This window comes from Protopterus annectens, chromosome 6.part1 (genome assembly GCF_019279795.1).
Source record: "Protopterus annectens isolate FY-2018-M chromosome 6.part1, PAN1.0, whole genome shotgun sequence".
NCBI classification, from domain to species: domain Eukaryota; kingdom Metazoa; phylum Chordata; order Ceratodontiformes; family Protopteridae; genus Protopterus; species Protopterus annectens.
The window spans coordinates 491,027,801-491,053,997 of NC_056738.1; the positions used below are offsets into that span (position 1 = coordinate 491,027,801).

Sequence of the window (26,197 nt, forward strand, 5' to 3'; positions counted from 1 at the left end):
ATAGTTCTGAGATACCCTTACACTTCCCTTTCATTACTATTTGCTTTTCTAATTCTCTCTCAGTTTTCTGCTCTGTCCTTTGTTCTGTGCATTTTGAAATCTATTCACAAACTAGCTGAATGTTGACAGTATTTTACATGCATAAAGTGATGCTTTGATTCCTTATTAATGTCCAGTCAGTTTTACTCATGGTTATACGCTTTCTTACTTTAACACAGATGTTCCATTCAGTATGCCCAGAGTGTACTTATTCAAACCCTTCATTCTCTTCTCATAGCATGAATCTTCTAGTTCCAGAATGATCCCTGATACTCTCTCCTGTACCCCCTTTAACAGTATCATATCCCTCTGATGATATGGTGTTTGAAATGGTGCAGAGTACTCCATATTCAGTGTTACTGCTGACAAATGAAAGATATTTCTTGACTGCTAATCTCTTTGCTATGTATACCATCATGCTGTTTCCTTAGATGCCCTTTCCTGTATATGAAAACTGGTTATGTTTTGTGTTACTATGAAATTTGGTTTCATGTCAGTGGTCCACTTCATCACCAGTCATCTTTTCCTATTTTTTCCCCTTAAAACCTTTTTTGCCACATCTTTCACAACAATCACACTTTGGATAAGATGGCCTTCAATTGTCTTCACAAGCTTTTCTGTCTGAATATAAACGTATTTTGGTACAATTGCCTTGCTTTAGCCCCTCTGTGCACAAATTCAGTGGCATTAGCCTTTAGATGAAATATTTGTTAAACAGACTTAAATTGTTTTTGATTATACCTTTCACTTATAACCTGTAGTTACAGAAGGTTTCTGAAACTCATAGAATGGGTGCGTTTATACATGTATTTTTATCGGATACAGCAAGTCTTGGTTAAGTATGTAAACAGTGTAGGAGCTAGTAGTGATTATTCTGTATCAAGGGATACATCTCTGCTGTTTGTAGGAAGCTAGTATTATTGGCTGAAGCCAAAGGCTGTTTTTTCTTAATTGGTTCTTTGCAGAGCCCTAGCTGGCTCGTCTAGGCCTTGTGCAGGTCCCTGATGTAGTGCTCCACCCCTCTCAGCTCTTCAGGTGAAGAAGAAAAAAACGCATTTTGTATTTATAGCAGTTGGCTTAATGCTGTCAGATCCATACCCTCCCAGTCTTCCATTCAATAGCAAAATAAATAAATAAATAATCCCCCCAGCTCTTCCATTCAATAGCAAAAAATAATAAATAAATAAATAAATATATCAAAGTTTTTTACTGTAGTAAACTGACTGCAACATCTGCTTACTACAAACACCACCCCCTGACATTTATTTATTTATTTATTTTTTAAACTGTATCAAGCAGACATTGGCTTGTTACAGCTTAACTCACAGAAAGTCCTGATGGACCTTTCTTTACCAGCATTCAGAAATGCTGGTACAGAAAGAATGCAAGAACGACTGTTCCCGATCAACCCCATAATATTTTGTGCCTGAGGTAACTGCCCCCTTCATCCCACCGTTGCTACATTTCTGGTCCTTTTAATTTTTTTAGAGTGGGTATACTGCCCTGAGTGGTGCTCCCAGTAACACTGTGCAAGCAAGTACTCAGTAGACAGGTACATTCAGCATCAATTTTTCTCCTAACAACCCTAGATAGCTCTATACTCAGTGGAAAGCTGTGCAGCCTGCAGCCTTGTATATCCATGTCTGAGTTGAACTCCTAAAACTACCTCTAGCATTGACTGGAGCCCAGACTGTTATTTTTTTATTGTATTCTAAACTGTTCAATTTTTATTCTTCTTTTACCCTGTAATTCATTTAGGAGTCATCTGTTAATTCACAGGCTCACGTCTCACAGTTCTTGGTAGTCTCTTATGGTACTAAAATTCATAAAAGGTGAAATTTATTCAGAAGAATATCGGTATGCTAACCAAGTCTACTAAATACTCTTAACATTCTCTACACTGCTATACTAAAATGAGAGGTCAGCCAACTTGTCTTCCCTCAAATGCAAATCTCATAACACTTTGTATACTGTGGTAGTGCAGTGGCCTGATGCTCACAGATAATGAAGTACTTCTTTGCTTTACAAAATGGCGGCCATTACACTTCCTGTGAAAACTAACAAGAACTGCACCACTTCTCCAAAGGTAACTTAATGAATACTGAGTGCTTTCATCTTAACTATCAAAAAGACTTCTACTTATAATTCCCACTCCTTTGATCATCATGATGCACCAGCAGTTAGGAAGTCTTTCTGCTTAGTACAGCTGATCGCAAAAAGAATATTCTCCAGAGCCAAAGAAATCTTTACCCCTCTGTATTCTGCATTGATTAGGTCTACCCCAGAATATAGTGCCCCCCCCCCCCCTGTTGGGATGTTTCTTACTACACACCACTGGAATTAAAAAGATCACAAACGAATGAGCTGCCAGGGAAGACTGAAAGTGCTGTCTCTGTATTCATTGTACTATAGACCCATTAGGGATAATCTGCCCCTTGTCTTCTGTGCCATTAGGAATCCAGTAGTCCAAGACCCGTTATATCTCCTTAAATCTAACAGTTCTTCAAATATGAGGACAAGCGATCTAAAGCTAAACCAGCAAATAAACCAAACACTGTAGAGAGATAGGGTCATAAATCAGCGCCTACCCTCCTCTGGAACAGATTTCCTGTTCATACTAAACAGTGGAAAAGGTGCTAGATATTTGGATGGGTGTTCACAAATTCCCCTTGACCTAACTGTCTTGAAACCTCCTTGAAAAATAAGATAGGGACTAAGGGTGGGTACTGGCAAGGTATAATGGTCATTAAGTCCAGTTGCCTTGTATTTCCTATGATCATGGGATTGTTATTCTCATTATTTATAGAAATCTTTTTGTCTCTCATATATGTACAATGCCATCTCAATACATTTATTTATACATTTATTTATTTTTATTGTCAAACAGGCATAAATTGTCTTATAATTATATGTTGGTTACCTTCTGCAAGTGCAGAATGTTTGTGGAACATTTCTCTCTGGGCTTCCACTCTAAATGTGTCACAACCCTGATACACAGTTGGAGATCCCCACTTATCAAGACTTACAGCAATAAATATAAAAAATTATTTGGAATATGACAGACATTTACCTTTAGTAACTAGTTCTAAAAAACAGGGACTTTTAAACGTGGGTCCTGTCCCCAGTGTAAGTACATCTTAGCTATGGACACTTTGGTGGTTAACAGGAAACAGGTTAATACCACTTTTCACTGAACGTTTAATTCTGTGGGTTTAGTTTATATTGCACAATGCCAACATTGTCCATGTTTTTATATGGGAAAAACTCAGAGGCAATTTAGAGATTGCATTTATGAACTCACGTATGAAATTAAGCATAAAAGCCAGAATAACACATTATTTAAGCATATAACTAATTTCCCTGAATACAAATTTTTATTCTAAGGAGTTGAGATGATTCACAAAAACCCTAGAGGTGGTCCTTGGGCTAATTATTTATAGTTAAGGGGGCTATCTTGGCAGGTTAGGCTTAATGCACATGTGTTCCCTGGCTTGAATGCCCAGTTATGTATATCTAGTATTCTAAAACTGAGATCTTATGTTTAGTTAGTTAAGTAGAAAAGTTTCAATTTATCAAAATCCAAGCATTCTTACACTAACTAAGGTGTGTGATTGTTTTGAACTCTTTTGTGATTTGATTTATTTGTGTGCTTAATTATTTGTGATTCATTGGTCAGAATTGTGATGTGACTTACACTAGGAAATTTAAACGAGAAAGTTTACTGTCTAATTGATTCTGAGGAAGTCTTTGTTATATCCGGATGAAAGTGCTTAATCTATCTTCCGTATATTAATAAACAGGTCTTTTGATCAGATTTCAGGTTGTTGTGTGGCAGTTTCACTAATCGAACTGGAGTTTGGAATTCATAGTTGTTTTTCCCCATGGTTCTTTGTAGTTTAGTGAAGAGCTTAGGGTGGGAGACAGTGTTGAATATTTTGGAGAGGTCAAGAAATAGACATGACACCAGTTTATTGTTTTCTCTTGCCTCTGCTATAGTCTGGTGAAGGATAGAAGGGCTGTAGATGTGCTGTGATGGAGTCTAAATCCATGTTGAGTGGGGGTGAGGAGGTTTTCCTGAAGTAAATAATTAAGAAGTTGTCTATGAATGCATTTCTCTAGAATTTTTGAGAGAGGGAGAGGATGGCTATAGGTCAGAAATTGGAAGGGTCGGTGGAGTTACCTCCTTTTTGAAATGGAATTGTTGTATAAAAGGATTTCCAAATTTCAGGGACTGAGGATTCTTCGATAGCATGGTTGATAATGTTTGAGATGGGATATTACTTATTTATTTATTTATTTACATTTGTTAACTGAGAATGTCTGACTGGACGCAGGTCCATTTTCAGTGGAGGCCCGGGGAGAAAAGCTCCACAAATTAAAATATTACAGACATAGATACAGTTGAAGAATCCTAGCAATTAAAATATTACAAACATAATTACAGATGAAGAACATAGTACATTCAGTAGATAACTAGCATCTGTTCTAGCCACAAAGTCATAGCAGATATTAACAATTGTTACAATAAGAAGTTACTGCCATATAATAAGTAGATAGGTATGGAAGTATCAGAGCTTACTGTAATCAAAGGTAGTTTGTGGGGTGGAAGAGAGGTAGAGGGTAGATGGAGTGGGAGAAGTTAGAGGGGAAAGGGCATAGCCAGCATGTTTTTAGGTGTGCTTTAAGTAAAGCTTTGAAGTGGGTGCATGATGGTAGAGAGGTTATTGTGGGGGGGGTGTTCCATAATTTGGCTATAGCACTGGAGAATAGTGCTTCTCCAGCAGTGTTATTGGCTCTAGTAACCTGTAATTGATTTTTGTTGCTGGATCATAGTGGTCTGGTGGTGAGATAGGGTTGGAGTAGATACTGGAGGGATGGGACCTTTAGAGGATGGTTAACCAGTTTGTGGGCGAGTGCGAGTTGATACCATTGAAGAAGGTGAGGGAGTTCTAGCCAGCCTAGTTCAATAAGTGAGAGACAGTGGTGACTATGGTAGGATGCCCCGGTGTCGAATTTGGCGATTTTGTTGTAGCATGTCTTGAGTTTATGTGGATCGCATTGCCTTAGGTTGGTATATATTGGAGAGGCAAAAAGTAGGGTGGAGATATGCTATAGAACTGCCTGCAAGTCTGAGAAATTGGGGGTTAGGTTGTTGAAGGAGGGAGAGCATGGTTTAAGTTTCTGTAAAAGGGATTTTATATAGGCAGTGGAAGCAGGTTTCAAGGAGAAGGCTGTGTACAGGCAGATGGTGGAGGGAGTGTGGGTTGTGCTTGGTTATTGTCTGGGGGGAGTTAGTTTGTTGATAGAGTCTATGAAATAATTTAGTAGAGTGGCGGTTTCAAAAGGTGATTTGTTGGGGAAGGGGTTGGTGTTAGAAGGTTTCCCCTGATGGAGAATATTGTTCATGGTGTGCCAAACTTTTTTTTACATTTGAAGAGTGGGTAAATTAAGCTTCTTGATAGAATTTTATTTTGTGCCAGATAATAAGTTTTTTTTAAGGTTTCTTAGTTATTTGTATTTAAGGAGGAGATTAGAAGATTTTGACTTTATCCATTGTTTCTAGGTATTGTCTCTACGTTTCATAGTAGGGAGGTTTATATGAAGTTGTGAACTAAAATGTGCCCAATATACTAATAAAGGGCTACTTAGAACTAATCAAAATCTCTTTATGATCTACAAAGCAAAGGCATTCTTCAGTGAGCTTGCTTGAATCACCATGGCCAGTGTATACGTACTACCCAGTGTGGTATATCTGGACAGTATTCTCATTATTTTTTTCCTTACTTGCTGTAAAACTGGAAAACCATATAGATCTATAGTAATAGACCTAAGGAAAACAAAGCCATTTGAATTTAACCACCATTGTACCACACAGCAACTCAAAATAGTTCACTGTGTTTTCAGGAAACCTAGTAGATGCCCTGCCATCCTAATTCACTAATATACTCCATCTTGAAGTCTTAGGTTGGAGTTCTTACATCTAACCTAAGTCCTGTGATTAAAAAAAAAAATCACAGTTACTCAGTCATCATCTTTAATTTCTCCAAAATGTTTAGGGGGTTTAATAGCCAGATGGGAATGGACCTAAATTTTAGGACAAGTCATAGTTAAAATTTATGAAATCAGTATTGCTTCAGTGTTTATCGTTTGCCTAAAGGGGTTTGCCAACATCTGTAATATTCCCAGCATCACCTTCCTCATTAATTCAGATGGAGGTAACTGTATTGCTAGCATATTTAAGTAAGCCTGCAGATTATACTGGAACTATTGCCATGTCCCTTTTAGACATTGCTCTCGTTTCTGCTTACGTCTTTGTATTTTTTTTTTTTTGGTATACAGAAAACTATAGACAGTATTGGCAGATATTCAGAAAGATTTGCAATGTCACAATACTGTGCTAAATGATGCAGCTGGATTAGCATAGCATGGCCCAAAGCTGATTAGGTTTGTATGACTGTCTGCACAGCACAACTATGCTGAGGAAAGGGCTGCATAGTAAATGTTCATGGCCGTGCTAATGGGAGCTGCCAAGCCACTGCTGTGACAGCACTATGGTTATCATTTGACTGATGTGAGAGGGAAAACAAGGTGGAGTGCCTGATGTATGAGTTCTCACATGTGTAATGAAACACCTCATAGCTTTAACATGGACACTGTCAGCAGGCCACAGAGGGACAGGAGAGCTAAATACCAGCTAAAGTCATCATATAAACAGATAAGAAATGGACAGGTAAGAAAGCCAGAAATGAGCAAGCACACAAAGAGGGACACACAAATGGGTAATATGATGAGAAGATGAGTGGAAGAGAAGCAGGGCATAATTTTCTGGTGTAGGGGCCCTTCTTCTGTTTTTTATAAAGAAGGGTAAAGGGGAATGGTAGTAAGGAGCAGATGTTAGGAGGAAGGAGGGAATAATGAAGGACGAAAGGGCAGAGAAACAAACATAAAACATGGAGACAGATAGAAAGGGGAGGGATGGGCACAATGTGGGGGGAACACTAGATACATGTAGGCAGAAGATGGACAACTGGTGATGGTGAGGACTGGACCACACACAGGTTATGGGGAGTGACACAAAAGGACTAGAAACACCATGATGGGAGATACATCAAGGGGCACAGGGTATGTCTGATCAGCTCAGAGGAGAACACACCTAAATGTCAAATACCACAGCAGCTGCCATCATGGACAGGCCCCACCACAGGTGGCCTGATGGAAAGGGCTGGCTGACTATGCAACTCTATTAGTCACACAAGAAGATGCTCCAAGATCCCAATGTAAGCATCCAGTGGCTAGCTCACCTCAATTGAGATTAACTGTTGCAGCTATTGCCATGTGATCCAAGGGAACCAATAGCTGAAGAGGAGCTTCTGTCTTCCTATCCTGAGAAGTGGCCACAGAGGTCATCAGATGAGCCCTGCAACTCACATTCCACAGAGTCATCTTTTCTCTATATGTGGAGAAATAGGCCTGGAGTCTGCCTGTGATGCAGCAGGAGACATATTGACTTTTGTAGGCCCAGGTGGTCACAGTCGCATCCTGTACTACATGCTATACCATAGCTGACCTGATAGAGAAAGGATACAAAAAGAAAAAGTGAAAAAATGTATATCACATTAATACATGTTTATGATACTTCAGTATCAATTTTAAATGATACATGTACATATACTATACTTGCCTCACAACATTCTGAGCCTGTCAGTTCTTAGGAAGGCCTCATGAATGAATACTATCTGCTCTGGTAATGTAAAATATAAACACACAATAATCAATAAAATATACCCTTACCTGCAGAAAGCAAAGACAGCAAAAGGTGAACTCAGAAAACACAATGAAAAATCATATACAAAGTATTTATCGTATATGACCATCTTTCTTTCCCTGGAGAAGGTCAGGGTGGTACTTCTGCAGGTTGCTGTACTTGTATCAGCTATGCTCAATAGAATGGGTGACACCTTGGTGAACCTATGCTAGTACAGCTCCTTAGAGTGGGTGATGACAGTAACATCCTTTACAGGCCTGGCAAGCTGGTGCCAGGCATCAGACTTATACATGAGACCATTATACTGCCTTCCTGAGCCCTGACACACTGGTGCCAGGCATCAGATTTATACATGGGACCATTATACTGCCTGCCTCACCCCCAACAAGCTGGTGCCAGACATCAGATTTATACATGGGACCATTATACTGCCTGCTTCACCCCTGACAAACTGGTGCCAGATATCTGATTTATACAGGGGACCATTATACTGCCTGCCTCACCCCTGAGAAACTGGTGCCAGGCATCAGATTTATACTTGGGACTATTACACTGCTTCAAAGTGTGCCCCCATAGTCCCTTTGAAGCAAGAAGAGAAATATCTCTGTCCTTAGCTGCACCAGCTAGGTGCATTGTAATACCTGTGCCGGAATAGGTCATGTCCACTCTGTGGTCAGAACAAGGAAGAAAATAGTAGGTTCATATGCACAGATGCAGCTAGTGATACCACATGACACGTCATCAATGAACAAGGCTGTAAGATGGAAAGGATCACTAGCAGGGACTGGTGATACTCTGTGCCAGGCATACTGTGACTGTGACTTCACAGCTCTTGCACTGGCAGGAACAAGGATGGTGGTGCTGCCTCTAGCTGATAATACATTGCATTATATCAGCACCTCAGAGATATTTGCTCTAAATCACATCATTGATATAATCACTGCACTGCAGGCCTAGCATACCATGAGATGTTAAATGTCAATATATCTTCCTGTGGACGCTCTTCTTGATAGCTTTCACAATAAATAGGAGATTGAGACAAGGCAGTATGTCTTGGAAGATTAACAATCATGGTTGAGGTATTCAGTGCTTCTTTAAAACAGATTGAAAAATCCAGTCCTCATGGAAGATTGAAAGTGTGAGTAATCACTAGCCTAATAAATCATTGCAAGACCTTAAGAACTTCATATGGTTAGCAGCCAAAGTGCAAGCATTTGGAGGTATCTATGAAACCATAGTCATGCCTTTGTCATAGTTCACACAATCAAAATCTGCTTAGCATAAGTGTATATCACTTAACTCAGTAGAACTGCAAGCTGTAATGGACAAATGTCTGGGAAAGGTACACCTTATTATGTCTGCAGAAAAGCATGTAGCTTCATTCTACTGAGACAAAGAAAAACATTTTCTGTGCAGTGAGGCAGGCTAGGCTACACAAACAGCTGGCTTCTCAAAAGAGCAGACTGCTAGATGATTAGATATAGCAGAGATCTCATTTGAGACAGTCGTGGCTTTTGTTGGTGACATTCCCATCTGGTAAAAAATTGCTGCTCATCTAGCCAAGGAGTGCCCCACCTCGTGTTTGCACCATTGTCTCTCCTGATCTCAATTCATGCTCAAACCACAGCTCTCATCATGCCATAACACTAGGAGGTATGATTATCGGGGGGGGGGTGACCTGATCCAAAGAAATAACAATCATATTGATCACAGTCTTAGTAGAGCATCATTAGCACTGACCTCATCAAGAAGATGGTCAGAGACTGGGCTAAGGATGTCCAGAGTTATAACTTTATTTATTTCCAGGTTGATGACCGGGGAGGTCCACTGGGCTCAAGGAGCCCATTGTCAGTGGAGGCTCAGGGAGAAAAGCTCCAGTAATACATAGTACATGCTCCCTAATATAAAGTACAATACACAGTAGAAATAGAAACAAAGTAAGCAAATTTTAGATACAAAGTAGCAAAAACTAAACAAAGTTAAACAGCAGCTTAGAGAAAAATATAATACATATTTACTTGTTTACTGGTTGAGAACAGTAGTACAGAGTTAAATTAATACAGAGGTTTAAATCATCTAAGAATGGTATATAAGTAACATTAGCATGAAGGCAGTACATAGGGTTATTTCCTAATGTGTTAGGAAGAACAAACTTTGTGTGTCATGAAAGTATTTAAGTATTAAGCAGGTTAGGTAGGTAGAGTGCAATTGCATTTCCATTTATGGGAGAGGTAAGAATGGAGCTGGGTTTTGAAGTGTTCAAAGTTCTCAGAAATTTTTAGAGACGGAGGGAGAGAATTCCATTTTTTGGCTACGGAAAAGGATAGAAGAAGCTGACCAGTGGGATGATTTGGTTTATATACAGAGATTAGATTTTGGTGAGCAGATCTTAGAGTTCTGTTTGGGGTGTATAATGTTAAGATGTTTGTTAGTGCTGGGCATATAGTTGGTTTAAAAATAAGCTTGTGAGTGAGTTGGAAGTAGTCAAGGTAATTGGGAAGTTCTAGCCATTGCAGCTGGTGGAGAGGTATACAGTAGTGAGTAGAGTATTTGGAAGTGGTGGCGAACTTTGAGATTTTGTTGCAACAGGTTTCTAGTTTAGAAGAGATGGAGGAAGATAGGTTGGTTAGTAGGGGAGCACCATACATTAGCAAAGGTAGTAAGTAGGTAGTGGTGAGGGTCTGTCTTGTTGAAGGGGAGAGGAAGTGGGAGTTTCTGTACAGCATGCCAAGTTTCTGATGGGTTTTCTTAATAGTTAGCTGAATATGGGTATCAAATGTTAGGTGTTCATCAATAGTAACTCCAATAAGTTTAGCAAAAGGAACAACTTCTATAGTGGAGTTGGCATGGCTCGTAATCTTGAAAGTGGTTTTGTCAAGGAGGAGAGATTTTGAGGGAGAGAAAAGTAGGATTTTTGATTTGTTGGCATTCAAAGAGAGGTGATTTTAAAGCATCCTGTTCTCAGTAGTTGAGAAGGCAGTTTGAGTTTTGTTTGGATCTCAGGGAGGTTTGATGCAGAGCAAACTAAAGTTGAGTCACCTGCATATTGTACTATCTTAGTGTTAGGAATAGCTGCATGGAAATCATTAATGAAGATATTGAAGAGCATAGGGCCAAGTATGGATCCCAGGGGTACCCCGGTCAGGGTGGGAAGGAAGGCTGAGATGCCAGTCTTCCATTTTACTGCCTGAGATCTGTTAGAGAGGTAGCTGCTAAACCAGGTAATGGTGTTTTGTGAGAGGTTAAGATTGAAAAGGTGATGAAGAAGGTGGGTATGGGAGACTGTATCGAAAGCCTTGGAGAGGTCAAGGAGGACTGTGGATACAAGTTCTCCAGAGTCACGGGTGTGGTTTATGATGTCAAGAAAAGAGAGAAGAGCTGTTATTGTGCTATGACCAGGACAGAACCCATGTTGTGTTGGGGTGAGGAGTTGGTTATCTGTAAGGAATGGCATGAGTTGGGGGGTGGATGCATTTCTCAAGAATTTTTGAAATAGGGGAGAGAATTGCTATGGGTCAGAAGTTGGAGATGTTATTATTTTTGCCTCCTTTATGGAGGGGTAGAATAAAGGCTGCACACCACAGTTTGGGGACATATGATTAATGCGTGGATCTATTGATGAGTGTGCTAATGGGGATGGCGATGCTGTCTGCTGCAGTTTTTAGAAAGAGTGATGGGATGTTGTCAGGGGCATTGGAGCAAGGCTTAAGCTTAGAGAGTTTTTTTATATATGAGGTAGGGATGGGTTTGAGATGGAATATGGGAGGAGAGTTTGGGATGGAAGGTTGGGCAGATGGTTTGAGTTGGGGGGGTGTTGTTTGGGAATGTTTTGGTGAGCTCTGCTATAGAGTTAGTAAAGAAGGAGTTGAACAGAGTAGCTATTTCTGGGTCAGATTTACTAGTGTCAGGGCAAGGGTTGTTTTTGTTGCATGGGTTGAGAAGAGAGTTGATGGATTTCCAGAATTGTTTGGGATTCGAGGAATGATTAGATTGGAGTTTGGTATAGTATGCTTTTTTGTCTTGTATAATATGCTTTTTGGCTAAGTTGCAGCATTACGTATATTTAAGAAGGGTGTCAGGTTGCATATTATGATGGTAGAGTTTCCAGGTCTTGTCCCTTTGTTGCATGAGTGTTTTGGTATTTTTAGTAAGCCAAGGGGAGGAATAGGTTTTTATACATTTTATTCTTGGAGGGGCTTGGGAGTTAAGGGTATCTAAGAAGGTTGAGTTGAAGAATTCAACAGTGCTGTCCAGAGGAAGAGTTTTTAGAGTGTCCCAATTTATCAGTTTGAGAGAATTGGAGAAAGTTGTGGGGTTAAAGTTTTTGAGATTCTGTGTATGGATATATTGGTGTAGGTGAGGAGAGGAGGGGGTTGTATGGATCAAGGCTGGCAAGTGATCACTGATGGAGTCTGGTAAGGTGCCAGTGTGGGAGATTTTATTTGGGTGGAAAACAAGGATCCAGTCCAGTATGGAGCCTGGGAGGTTATTTTTATTGGGTCTGGTAATAGCATTTGTGAGTTGAGTGGAATTACATAGATTGATTGAAATGGTGGGATTACTGGCAGTAATTTTGTTCCAGTCAATGTTTACATCTCCTAGGATGTATGTCTCAAGCTTGATATTATATGAGGCTCATAGAAGAATTTCCTCAAGTGTATTAATATTGTTTTCAGGGGGGATATAGAGGGCTATAACACAAATGCTTTTCTGGTTATTTTGTTTGAGATTTCCTATGACTAGTTCAGTGTTGTTGAACTGAGGAATAGGATTTTGGTAGGGAGTGATGGAGAGTAGGCTAGAGTAGATTAAGGCTACTCCTCCTCCCTTCTTTTTTAGGTGGTCATGTCTAAGAGCTTGAAACTCTGGGGGTAGGATTTCAGAGTCTGAAATATTGGGTTTTAGCCATGTCTCAGAGGCAGCTACTATGTCAGGTTGAGTATGAGATAGCCAAGCATGGAAGTGGGCTAATTTCTTTCTTAGACTCTGGGCATTGATGGTCAAAAGCTTGAGGTATTTAGGGTTGGTAGTATGGGTGGTAATGGGGGGAGATGGATTGCTGCTGGTACTAGGTCCTGGGTTGGTGTGTATGTCTCCTGCTAGGCATAGGAAGTCAAAGGGGAATGAGAGCAGGGGTTTGGATTTACTCCTAGAGTTTTGTGGGAGGTACAATAATGCTTTGGGAATATGACGTTTCATTGAGGAGGATAGGAGTTTTAGTTTGAAGCAGAGAAGTGGATTTGGATGAACTAGAGAGGGGATATATTGTGAAAATGAGATGTGGCAGAGTGATGATGAGTGTTAGGGGTGATGGTGGGGTGAAGAGGGGATAGGAAAGAAGGGGGTAGTTTGTAAGAGGTATAAGAGGTAGCATGGCATAGAGGTATTATGAGTAGTAGGCTAAAGGAAGGGATGAGAAGGGTTTGAAAAGGCATGGTGTGGTTTAGGTATAAATGAATAGTTGGGGTTAGGTGTTGAGGAGGTAGTGGGATGTTGGTGAGTATGAGAGTGTAGGAGGGAGGGGTATAGAAGTGTATCTAATGCTTTAAGGTTTGGGATGGGGAGGGGTGAGAAAGTATTGGAGGATCAGAGGGGATGGGATAGTAAGGAGATGAGAGTGGATTGGGTGAGACAGTGGAGAGGGGACTTATGGCTAGAATAAATGTAGGAGCACTGGGGGTGGGAATTGGGGGTAGGGTAGGGGAGCAGAGTGAGCCCGCAGGGCGAATGCAGCAGGTAGACCCAAGGAAAGAAGGCAGCAGGGCAGCGAGAAAAACAATCAGTATAGTGAAGGTAAGTACAGAGGAAGGTAATCAGGGTGGTTAGAGGGATGCTTGGGTAATGTTAACAAGCAGTTAAAGAAGAAGAAAGAAAGACTAGATTTTATATAAAAGTGGGTGAGAAAGAGTGAGGGAAAAGAGGTTAAAGGTGGTTAAAGACTGCCATCTAGTGGACAAATCCTGTAAAAGTGGAGAGTGGAGCCACTATAGACGGTAAAAAGGTGTAAGTCAGAAATAAGGCTCTAGAATGGGATGTAGGAGGCTAGGATAAGGCAGGTATGGAGGGGAGTTCACATTAAGAAGGGTATAGCTGCTGGCTATTCTAGCCGGGATCCTATACTAGCTCCTAGTAAATTAGTAGAGCAATGTCACATACAAATTAAAGGTATAAAATCAAGTAACATATTTTCTTAAATTCCTTTGAGTTCACTTCTAGAAGAAGTTAAGACTTTAGCTCTATGCATCTCTCTAATCCAGATTTGTAGGTCAGATCCAAGAAGGCTGATCCTAAAGTGAACCTGATAGTTTTCCAACCAAGAAACAGGTTTCAAAAAACAGGTGCAGTGAGTGTATAAACCTAGGAGTTGCAACAGAAACGATGAAAGAGAAGACAAAGATTTCTAATAATCATAAGAGCTCTATGGCTAACTCCTAGTCATTGTCTTTGGTCTAGACATTAAAATACCCCCAAATCAGCTATTATAGGATTCATGATGTAGACTAATGAAAATTTCTGCAGGAATGCTCCCACACAATTTGCTGGATAGTACACTAGCAACACTTTAGTCAACTCTTGCATCCAGGGCATTTTCAAAGGAGTTAGAACTCTTGGCTGCTTTTCTTGTCACTTGTAGGTCAGAAGAATAACAGGCAGCAGCTCTCCCACTGGAGCTTGATACAGGTGCAGCAGAAACAAATATTTCTGAAAAATATTTAAATCATTGTTATCAAAGAAATCATTGCATGAAACAACAGTTAGTCTATCAGTATTGAGGTAGATTATGCTGCAATTTGCTATGAAAAGCAAAAGGAACAGATACCATTAAGTAAAGATCTGTGTAGCTGGAAATGATCACAGGCACTTGTGTTAAACTGGAAATACATAACATTTTTGAGTAAGTATATGTTTAATGAGTTAAACATTATAGAAGAAGTGCTAGAAAAGCTTGCTGCAGTCTTTCAGAAAAAAATATGTGCATGGCCATTTTGATGATACTGACTATTTCTGCCATGTTTTGTAAGGGTCAACCTTGCCATTTGCGATATAAGACAAAATTGATAGAGTAAGAAGAGAGAAGATTTTCTATCCAATGAAGCATAGTGAATTGATCACACTCTGTTTCAGCTGTACAGATGTGTCCTCTTTTGTCTTTCACTTTGTGTATGTTAATTAAAATGTTAAAAGTAAGCCAAGCTTCAACTAAAGAACTATATCTATTATCTGGAATGGAAGAGCAAAAGGCTGTACTGAGTTGTTGAACAGTGATCTCAAAAACTGATTTAGTGTTTGCTTTATCAACCAGAAATGATAATGATGATGGTTCAGAAAAATTGTAATCATTAATACATACAAAGGCTTGTTTTTGTGTTACAAAATACCATTTGGTATGAACAGTGCACTTTTCCAAAGAAAAATGGAAAAACTGTATTGGTGTATCTAAGTAGTTTATTAGTCAGTGGGAAGTCAGACATTAAATCCCTCAGTAATGTTAGAAAGCTCTGAAAAGATAGGATATGTGTAGCCCGAGAGCAAAAGAATAAAAATGGGAATTTGGTAAGCTATAAACTGAATATCAACTTCTGTAGCATTTGTAACAAAATTCTTGCCATCACAGAAACCCGGCTTAAGCCTAAAATATTAAAGTTTCTGAACTACTTCCTCCAGACTATAGTATTATCTGAGCTGATAGGCCCCACAAGAAAGAATGAGAGGTAGTCTTAATTTATCCATGTTCATACATTCTCTCTCCCCATTTACACAAGACTCCAAAATTCCAAAATGTTGAAATACTAGTATCAGTGCTAAAGCTTAGCAATAAAAAACAGTTATGTCTTGTTACAGTCTATATCCCACCCACCTGGAAATAATATAACAACTTTAGAAGAAATCTTCTCCTGGACAGCTAATTATAAACCTTGTGAAAAATCATACTAGGAGATGTAAATATTGACTGGACTGACAAAACTTTATATCAGACTTTCCTTCAGATATGATAAACCTTTATGGTTATCAGTGATGGCTGGTGACTTCAAATAAAAGGGGGGCTGCAGGAGATAGCCGAATGGGAGGGGCCAATGTGAAGAGGTGTGGCCAACTAAAAAGGGCTGGAGCTATGCTAAAAACTGCAAAAGCTGGGACTTTAATTAAATACGCTGCCCTGGGTGCCAAACTGTCATTATGAGAGTCCAATCAAGACAAAATGAATTTTAGAAGAAAAAAGTATTTCAATGGATTGGCTACATGACAGCTTACTTAATATCCAGAAGGAATAAAAAGGTTGTGAGGCATGAAAAAATAAATTACTTTTTAAATACATTACTGGAATGTCAGTCAAAATCAAGTATAAAAAAACAAGCAGCACTCAACTCAAACCACTTCTCCTTGCACTGCAGTTCTAATTATAATTTATATTCCGCTTTATAAAAGTACAAAGTAACATGCTGAAAGTAGCAATCTCTGTGATACCCCCACTTGTAAAAATGTTTCTTATCCAAAAAGACCTGCTGCCTGACAACAACTATCTAGTTGTTTCATGGGGAAAACATGATCAAAGTAAAACATGAACAGCAAACAAGAAACAAGCTCAAGATAAATTGCTTAAAGGATTACTGCACAGGTTATAGACCACACATGATAGACTGGCATTCTGTTTAGTTTATGAGTAAAGCCTGCAAAGATGACTGCAAGTCTCCAACAAATGTAATGAGCTTCTGAAAATACTGTAATCCTGTCCTTTATTACAAATACTGTCAAATGCATTTAAATACCTAGGGCTTAGACGCTATCTAATTATGTAAATATTCTCTGCATGGCAACAACAAAAAGGCTTTTAATGTTGGTAATTCTTTAACAGTATGCTTATTAAAGCTTACTTGCATCTTACTGTCTCAGACAAGCTTACCTGATGGTCACTAAAGCATTGCTACTTAAACACACAGCAACAGGCACTGCAACATCTGAATAAAAAGAAGCATAAATCAACAGTATAAAAATATGACAGAAAACCAGAACATTCTGCAAAATCAAGGACAGATGAAAAGCCACTGCAGTACTTGTGTCTAGCTTGGATGGGGGGATACTCTGCACACTTACACTGCATAACTGCTCCTTGCCTTGCTTTGACACATCCTGAGTCACTACGTGGGGGAGTGGGATGCAACAAGTATGTCACAATTTGAAATGTCTCTGGCTGATGGTGATGGCCCTGACACATTTGTCATACCTCTCAGCCTCAGAGCAATAAATCTGGACAAAGCCATAAACAAAAGTGGGACAAAGGCTCAAAAATAAGGACAATTTTTAATATTGCTCTTATAAACTTAGAAAGATAATAGAATAGTATGTCTTGCATTAGTATGAATTTTCTGATGGGTATGAAATCTGAAACTTAAATGTCTGTCATTATTTTCTAACTTCAGTCTTTAATGATTTGCCAATAATTTGCCAGAAAACCACACTTTATGAAAAACAGACCAAAATATGATGCAGAAATCTAAAATAGCCACACCATACAGCTGAGAACCTGTCAAAGAAGGGACCCTTTTTAATATTAGTACTGTTAACTTGAGCAGCTGACAAAATAAGAGAATCTACATGCATTTCTGAAATTAAAAGTAATATATAACCCGGATCATTACAATTATTTATTAATTATAAACCCGCCAAATTTTCTTCGAAATTTGCTATTTTGTGGAGGGATTATTAGGGGGAGAGCAACATTTTGAGCAAAATTTGGAGACAGTTGAGAGGTTTGGATATACCTAATTCTACAAAGTGATTTATTTTCACGTAGCTCTCAACCTCTTAAAGCAGGAAATCTGGACAAGGCCAAATATATTGGGGGAACATACAAACAGCACTAAAAATTGCTGTTGTATAAACTTAGACAATTGACAGAATAACAGATCTTGCTTTAGCATACATTTTTCTGAAGGACATGAAGTCTGAAACTCAATGTCTGTCATTATTTAGTGACTTCATTCCTAAATGATTTGGCAGAAAACCACAAATTATATGAGGAACAAACCAAAAATAAGAAGCAAAAATCTATTCATTCTGCAAAAATCTGGACAGTTAAGAGGTGTAGTTCAGCTGGGGCTGTCTGAGTTTGCCACCCTTTCCCCTCACAAAATCATGGTTGAATGGGACCTTCCCCCTCCAGCTATTCCAATGTCCCATTACTTGGCTATTTCGCTCTATTTACCATAAACACTGTAATGTGCAAACTGTTTTTCTTCTACAATGATTTGGATTTTGTTTAAAAGTTTTATTTTACATTTTACTGCACAAACACTAATAGACACTTTCTAAACAAAGCAATGCAGTCTCACAATGAAAATAGACCTAGCATTAAAACTTCTCTGCCCTTGAAACTCACATTCATTGAAACAGCATTGAAACCCACATTCAAAGAAAATACATCTGGCCAGTGGTGGACAAAGATTAACTTTGGGCTGTTTTCAAATCATAGGCCCCTTACACAGGAAACATACATGTGTTCTTTGATACACCTTCCTGACTGTATTAAATTATATTCTTTGTATAAAACAGTACAGTTGTTAGAGGACATTTTAAATGTATTGTTTTGAACATTTTTCCAGTAAACAATGAAGCAAATTGCATGCACTAACAATGACAAAACTGTCCAATTCAGAACATTTCCATCATAAAAGTCTACTCAAACTTCTACAATCCACCAGTGTCAGTAAATATGCACAATCTCTGCAGAAGTAAAAGTCATCTAAATAATTCCACATTAAAGAGATCTGTAACTAATGAAGAGGTTGCTGGTAGAAAACAACTTTATATTTCATTGTTTCATCTACAAACAAAGTGCATGTTGCCCTTGAGAAATAAATTGCATATGTTACATTAAAAACATGATAAGCTAGTAATATAGCAATAGGGAATGGATGGCAAACTGATAACAGGTTCATCATTACTAGGTAACTCTACCAAAGAGGACATTCGCAGGACTGCAGCATCCACCCCCTTTAAAGGTACAACACAGTACAGTATCAGCAATGCATCTATATACTCTGGGATTAGACCCCACAGCCTTCTGCATCAAAAGCAAGTACACCACCTGTTGTGCTATTAATAATGCAAGCAAACTCAGCATAAGCAGCACTAAACTTCTCCTCAAGCTCTCAGCTCCTTGTAAAATCCACTCAACACTCAACTGTATCTCTCAGCTTTGAAACACATGAAATCTGGAAAAAGTCAAAATTTATTTGGGGGGGGGGACAAAAGCCCCAAACCTAGGGACACATTTTAAACATTGCTTGTATAATCTTGCAAAGTTGCTAGAATAAAATGCTGTGTTACCACCATGCATTTCACTGCCAAGCTTTGAACCTAGGTCCCTATGCATTACAGTCAGAGCAACATACCACTATACCAAATCAGCTGTTTCTTGAAAGACAGGCAGACTGAAACTGGAATGGCTATCATTTAGTGAATTCAGTTCTCACCATAGCTCTCAACCTCTTAGCACAAAACACCTAGACAAAGCCAATAATGGGGGAATACAGCCCCAAAACATATTCAGTGAATTCAGTTCTCACCATAGCTCTCAACCTCTTCGCACAAAACACCTAGACAAAGCCAGTAATGGGGGAATACAACCCCAAAACATATCCAGTGAATTTAGTTCTCACCATAGCTCTCAACCTCTTAGCACAAAAAAACTGGACAAAGACAATAATGGGGGAATACAGCCCTAAAAATAGGGACAAATTTCAAATATTGATCATATAAACAGAAAATTTCTAGAATAAAAGGTTTTGCGTTACCATGTACTTTTTAAAGAATAAGAAGTCTGAAATTCAAATGCCTGTCATTATTTAGTGAATTCAAAATCCAGAAAAACACAGATTTTAAGAGGAACAGAACAAAATATGAGGCAACAATTTCACAAGTAGTGGTGGGAGGGAATTCAAGCTCTTGTTACCTGCTCCCAAGGTGCAGGGTTTGAGTCTAGCCACCAGGTATATTTCCTGCTACACACACACATACACACACACACACACACACACACACACACACACACACACACACACACACACACACACACACACACACCTACCTGAGTCAGTTCATTAAAAGGAGTCCAGTAAAAGTTTCAAAAGCCCTTCATTAAATTCCTGCAGATGCAAAGAGTTCAATTGTTTCAAAAAAGTCCCATGAGAGCAAAGTCCTTCCTCTTCCCCCAAGAGCAAGCTACCCAGCCTGAAGATGTTGCAGTCCAATCCCCTTCCAGTCTATGCAGTTGAAACTGCATAGACTTCTGGGATCTCTGTTGTCTGAATGCTGTATTTCTAACCCGGACTAGTTCACCAGCTGTCTGGATTCCTGTGTGCGTGCTCCGGACTGGTTCACCAGCAGTCTGGATTCTGAGAATGCTGCAAACATGCATGCACGAAGTTCCAGGACTTGCGTTTTTTTTTTATTCTGTTTTTCTTTTTTATTCTGTTTTTCTTTTTATTTTAATGTTATTTTCTTTTCTTTTACAGCTGGGGGGGGGGGGGCTGCAGTCCTGCAGTCCAATAGCATGAGCTGCCCCTGATGGTTATACACAACTTAACATACACACATGCTAGATTTAATAATCCCAACAGTAAAGGTGCAATTGTAAACTGGATAAAGATCTCTGACCCTAGTAAATTTACAACCTATGGAACCTATCCAAACTCACTTAGCAACCATCTTCCATCTTATACCCACAGAAATACCACCCACCAGCATAACATTGCCCCACTTAAAACAATCTGAAACTTTTTTAAATTCAATACAGACTCCTTTTTCAGTACAATGAAAGCCTTTAATTAGTCTGTCCTAAAACTCTTCCACTTGATGAGGTAGTCAATACTTTTAATACCTTACTCTTAAAAACCCTAAATAATCACAACCCACACAGCAAAAAAAGAGTGAAAATTAACCATACACCATGTCTCAATATCCAGACTAAAACTGCTATGTTTAACAAAGACAAAGCTTGGAAAGAATGGCTTAAACTTAAAATTCCCTATAACCGTTCACTTTATAGAGGATTGCACAATATGAGAAAAAAAACTAACCTATATAAAATACTATACTAGTAGTAAATATTACAGCTATCTACAACTTCAACTCAAAAATTACACCCAAAAATTCTGAGTATCAGTATGTAACTTGTTGCATCAGATCTCAAACAAGGAACCCAATCCTTCTCATAATAGATCTTCACTAGGAATTGTACCTTATTTAATACCTACTTCACAGAGAGCATTACATCCCTAAGTAAAAACTTTTCACCCCCATCCAGTACTTTTGCCATCCCTTCAATAACACTTAATTATACTAATTGAGCAAAGAACATGTTAGCCCAAAACCAACATTTTCCATACACTTCCTTTACATCCCCCCACCGAGCATCCCCACATGAACCTAATTCACCCTCTATATCCATTACTAGCAACTTCTACTTAGGACCTGTCTCTACATCAGTGATAAAAATCTTCTTAAACTCAAACCTTGCTCTACTGTACCTGACAGTCTCCTTCCTGAATATCTAAAGATAGCCATAGCATACCCAGTGTCTATCCTTATCAATAGATCAATAACGGAATCCTGTGTACCCTCACTATGGAAAAAATCCTATATTATCCTTCTTCATAAAAATGGGTATCCTGGATGATTTCTCTAACTTTCGGCTTTTTTGCAATATTATCAGCTCTCTGAAAAATTCTTGAAAGATGTCCTCATTAGCAACTCCTCAGAAATCTTCTATAAGAAGGGTTTTAAACATCCACCCAACATGGCTTTCACCCAACAATCAGTACAACCGCTGCCCTCCTATCATTCGCTGACACCATAAACGAATACAGGGACTTGAGCAAATTGGTTTCTTCTTTATTCTATCAAAAGCCTTTTACACACTTTCTTGCACTAAACTCCTGTATACAATGTTTTAACTTAGACTATCCCATTCTTCATTACCGTTGTTTAATAGCTTTTAATCGACAGGCTCCAGTCTGTAAAATAGCACAGTAATCTCTCACCATAGCTGTAAGTCTCAACTGGTCTACCCAAGCCTCTATTTTTGGTCTCCTTCCCTGTCATATATTTATCAATATCCCCTGTATCTCCATAGGTCCAGCCTCTATTATACACTATGCTAATAATTGTACCCTTATATGTGCATCTAATAACTTGACTCATCTTTTCCATATCACTCAAGAATATTTTTCATCAGTTGAGAAATGGCTATAATCCATAATGCCCAGCTACAACTCAACCATAAAATAACAGTTACTGTTATTTTTCCCCAAATCACACATGCCTGATAAAGCAAATTTCAAAATGTTGTCACTAAAGAATTCTGAAATTAAGTACTCTCCCATATAAAACTTCTAAGAGTGATTGTAGCTGATAGCCTTAAATTTAACCTGCATATTCAAAACAATATAAAAAGGACTCACCAAAAATTAGGAATGGAACATTGCCAAGACCATTCTTGGCACAATCTATTTTCTCCCATCTCACTTATGTGAGGTACTCATCCTAACCAACCTTCAGGGTACAGTTAAAAATAAACTGGATGCATGCTATAATAAGGTTACAAAATGTACAAACAGTGCCCTAGCCACCACCGTATTGCCTTTAAGGCATTGAACTGCCTCACCACTTTACATATTTACATACAAATTATCTCCACACACACAACATTATTCACAACGCCAATGGCTGCCCTGCTTTTATTCCTATTCTGCATTACTATCACCCTAACAGACTACTTCAGTTGAATGAACAGCATATTCTCAGCATATATAAACCCTACAAATCCTCTGTTGAAAGTCTCTTCTTGTACTCTGTTGTTAAAAGATGGAATTCTATCCCTCTGCAAATCAGATCTACCTCTAACCTCTCCAGCTTTAAACAACTACTGAAATACTACCTAAATAAAATTTTGCTCTGCTCCTGCACTACCCCTCACCCCTCCCTCTTTCCACCATCAGCATACTTTGACTATGTTCAGCAAGAAGGAATTAGGAAAATCACTTGTGAATATTTTATTGGCAATGTCTTTTTTAAACTTGCCATGGCTGTCCAAATATTTGCACGTCTGTATAGGGTCACATTGTATGAACTGAAGCTGAATTTTTACTTAGTTAATAAATTCATTCTTCTGCATTGAGTTTTGTAATAACTTTAATTGTAACCTTAGCTTTTCTCCCCACTGCTGAAAATAGGATATTATCCTAGCAGGACTTTCCTGGTAAACAAACGTCAAATAAATATAAATAAATAAAATAATTTTACTTGTTTGTTTAGGTGAATGAGGGAAGACCACTGAACAGCAAAACTTCAATGATCAGGCATTTATATATATATATATATATATATATATATATATATACATACTGTGGTAGAGCACTGATCAGAAATGACCACTTGCAGGCACAGTTTGCATGGCACAACAGGAAAGGAACACAAATAGCAAACAATGAGAAATGAAGACGCACAACATGATGACAACATATGCAGAATATACATATTACCTGTTCTCCAAAAAGGTTATCGGTTGACATTTCTACAATGAAAAGAAAATGAGATAGTTGAATATGAACACAACTAAAGAAGCAATTGCATTTACATTGAGAATACTTACTATGTAAAATAAAGCTAGAATCTGCTGAACTGACAAGTTAGGCTGTAATACTTTCAATATATACAGTTGTGATGTGATTAGCCTCAGTGCAGAGCGAGGTCAACAATGACTTATACCTAGAATGGGATTTCAGATTGACTGTTGTGGTTCGGTAATATGACTTACATCTATCTGCTTTGTTTAAATGGAATTGTGTGAACTGGGATCTGAATTTTGTGTATCTGGACAGATCCTTTATGCTTGAAGCAAGAGATTGCAACAATTTGGGTACAAGAACAAAAACAAACGTTGATCAGAACAATGCAGCTAAGTTTGGGGGGTTAGGAATATTGGGCCGGAGTTGGAGATGTTTCTGCAGATCTAGCATGGGACATTTGTGAGATGTCTACGTGAGAGTAGAGAGTGTCCTAATGGAGTGACTTGAAGAGCAGTGATGGCAGAAGAGGTTTGCCTGCTCCTCTAAAGGAAGCTGCTTAGCTTTATTAAGTGGAGGCAATGATGTTTTTGTTGTGGACAATCAGTTATGAAGTGGTGTATTTTGATGGAGACGATTTCTGGTGCTACAGTGTTTTTATTGGAAGCTGTAGTAAATAACGGTAAACCATTTTCTTGCTGGGCAAATAACATGCCTTTACCTATGGGTACTCTATATGGAAGTGGGACAAATTGTGACAAATTTTCCACTCAAATTTTTTTTTTTGGTGGTAAGATTGAAGTTTTGCAAGTTTTGATGTGTTATCTGTTAACTATGTTTTCCAGGCTTTGTCTCTTGATTTGCATGAGTAATTTGGTACTTTTGCTTAGCAAGGAGTATGGTTTTCCTTCTTATTTGTGCATGACAATTGACAACATTTAGGAATATTGTATTAAATTCCTGAACAGTCTCATCTAAAGGTAGAGCTTTAAGGATGGACCAGTCCTAGCATTTTACAAAGTAAATGAATCAGTGCTAAATTTTGACAAATTATGAATTACTTTGTAAGAATGTTGTTTAGGTTGGCGGATAATGAATTTATTAATATACACTGGGAGGTGGTCACTGAGGTTATCAATAAAAGTACCAGAAGAAATATATTTACTGGGGTCAGATACTATTATCCAATCAAGTATTGTGCCATTATCATTAATGTTGTTATATCTAGTGCAAGTAATTATGAGTTATGGGAAACCGTAGAGATTCATGCTTGTTGAGGGAACGTCATGTAACCACCTAAAATGTTGAAGTACAAAATCACCTTTCAGTTATTACCACTACTTTGTAACTAAATACAAATCTAAGCTTTTGATAGCTCATCTGAAGAATAACTTTCACAAAGGGCTGGTGACTTCTCTTACTGTCAGACACACTGCATTAATGTGGAAATGTCATGGCCCTTCTGTTTCTTTCTCTTTCTCGGTACATTTTCTCTTTTCAGTCATAAAGATATTATAACCTTTTGATCACAGAGGATGAATAAAATATTATTATCATTCACTTAGGTCTTTATTCAAAAATTTTACAGGAAGGCATAAGAAGTTTATTAAATGTGTGTTCCAAATGCGTGTGTGTGTGTGTGTGTGTGTGTGTGTGTGTGTGTGTGTGTGTGTGTGTGTGTGTGTGCGTGCGTGTGTCTGTGTGTGTGTGTGTGTGTGTGTGTGCATGCATGCGTGCATGTGTGTGTGTGTGTGTGTGTGTGTGTGTGTGTGTGTGTGTGTGTGTGTGTGTGTGTGTGTGTGCTTCTGCCTGGTGACAGAGAGTGCACTGCATAATAATTAACTAGCAGGTACCTATGCTTAACTGCTTGAGGGCTTTGTCAATAATAGCTCTTACTCTATTTGGCCATTAAACATATTTTTCTGGATTGATTTTGTAATAAATGACTTATTAACTGAACACAGGAGAGCCTTAAGCAACAGACATAAAATATAGCTTCTTAGCCAATCTTCATCCTTCCTTGTTTATAGTTTCTGACAAAGAAATATGCAACTGTAATGAGTACTAGTGAACTATCTGATACTATTATTATATTATATTATATTATATTATATTATATTACCCATAACTTTTGCCAATCATCACCTTCTCTTTCTCTCTCTGTTAATCAATAAAGGCCATCATCTAGGAAGCAAAGAAAGGAATTTGCTCCTGTGCCTCAGTGGCAAACTCTGTCAAACCAGTTAAGTCAGGGGAAGTGTTCATCTCAGTGGAATGGCAGTTTTATTTCACACCCCATACCAGGGCCATACACTTTTAAGGGTTGGCCATAACTGTCTCCATACCAGGGAACTATGTGGTGCCTCTACCTCCAGTTAGTTGGTGCATCTACCACCAGTTAGTTGGTGCATTCATTTTTGAATCCCAAACACTGAACCCTGTGGCTGCTCAGTGCATGGTCTGCAATGCAGCATATACAATGCTTGGAAGACAGGTGTATATCATGGCCTGACTCTGCCAGCAAAATGCATTGTGCTGTGCTGTGCTGTGCCTTGAGCAAGCAGGTTCAGTCTAGACAATGGGTTCTGTAGTCATCGTACCCCAAGGATAGGCGAGCTAGAATCAGCTGCTCACTCCCACCTTACCCAGGCAGTCCCTACAGTGCCTAAACCAGTCTCAGAACATTTGGATCACATATTACAGCATACAGAATATTACATTCCTTTTTGAGCATATTTCAATATGGAGTGAAGTAGCTTTTAATTCTGTAATTATGATGAGTCAAACCAGGTATTTGACTAGCGAAATATACTTACCATCATCAAAA

At 38.6% G+C, this 26,197-nt stretch overlaps 1 protein-coding gene across 1 annotated transcript in view; it reads left to right on the forward strand.

Annotated features, from left to right (window-relative positions):
• PTH2R (parathyroid hormone 2 receptor) overlaps nucleotides 1–26,197 on the forward strand; it is a 1,294,618-nt gene that overhangs the window by 544,388 nt on the left and 724,033 nt on the right. The gene's annotated exons all lie outside the window — the stretch shown is intronic.